Genomic DNA, 1059 nt, shown 5'->3' on the forward strand with positions numbered 1-1059 from the left:
ATAATCCTTCCTGCCGATAAATTCCATGATAACACTACAGATTAATCCATTTGCCCCCATATTACAGGTATGGAGATAGTTTTGAACACTAGTATCTCAGCTCATAGGAAAGGTACAAAGTTCAGTAGCTGGTAATGCTGCTATATCCCAATTACTTTGCCACGTAGTTGATTGGTGGTTAATGCACCATGACTGATAGTCTTAATGAATACCAGATAACAACGTTGTGGATGGTCAACGTAAATATCTGGATATATATTTTGTGCACCGTTCCCAGAGGCACTGCAATACTGGGTCGATGCGTGGAGTGGACGGAGCAAGCCCCTATTCCATCTCCCTGTTCCAAAATTCAATTTAATATATGGTCCCTAGATAAGGGACGTATCAGATTATTAAACTGATAAGAACATGATACTACACTTGATCTTAGCCAAAAGGCCGAGAAGCGATGCAGCTAAAGCTGTATCCAAGGATAGTTTGTCGTTAATATATAGACATGCCATGACGGAATGTTTCTAAGTGTCAGGGCTAGTTGATTCTGGATAACTTTGACTTAAATGCCGCAACGCTCATCATGGTTACTCCATCCAGGTAATTGCGGTATATCCGAAACTTATATGAGAAGGTACTGAATAGTGTGCATCTTCAAGGTCGATGTCTACCATAAAGTATCCTTGGATCCATGGTAGTAGTTACAAATCCCATGAATGGGTATACCTGGTGAAATACTCAAGTGGTTTATCAACGATGGTGCGACATTCACCATCGTGGGAGGGTAGACCACTTGGGGTGCTTGCTGAATTGGTGGCAAGATATTAATTCTATTCCCCTTGTATTTATTTTTTGGTATATAACTACCAAGAGTGATAGCTTCCTAACCAGGCGTGATTCATCCACCCGTTAGTACAACCCTTAACCTTTATGTGATGGTAGGAACCATACTTATCTGTCTTCATTGTTGTTTTCTTCGGTTTCTGGTTCCTTGTTCTTGTAGGGACGATGTTTGTTGGGGGGTGGCGCATTTTCCCCTGGGGCCTGCTCTGGGCCGTGGCCTAAAAT

The 1059-nt window shown here is 42.0% G+C and overlaps 1 non-coding gene across 1 annotated transcript; it reads right to left on the reverse strand.

Moving 5' to 3' along the window:
- Window positions 1–257: 257 nt before the first annotated feature.
- LOC116983227 lies at window positions 258–450 on the reverse strand. The gene has a single exon (XR_004414650.1). It is a non-coding gene; the product is annotated as a U2 spliceosomal RNA (small nuclear RNA).
- Between the last annotated feature and the right edge of the window lie 609 nt (window positions 451–1059).

The sequence above is a fragment of the Amblyraja radiata genome, chromosome 1 (assembly GCF_010909765.2).
Source record: "Amblyraja radiata isolate CabotCenter1 chromosome 1, sAmbRad1.1.pri, whole genome shotgun sequence".
Lineage (NCBI taxonomy): Eukaryota > Metazoa > Chordata > Chondrichthyes > Rajiformes > Rajidae > Amblyraja > Amblyraja radiata.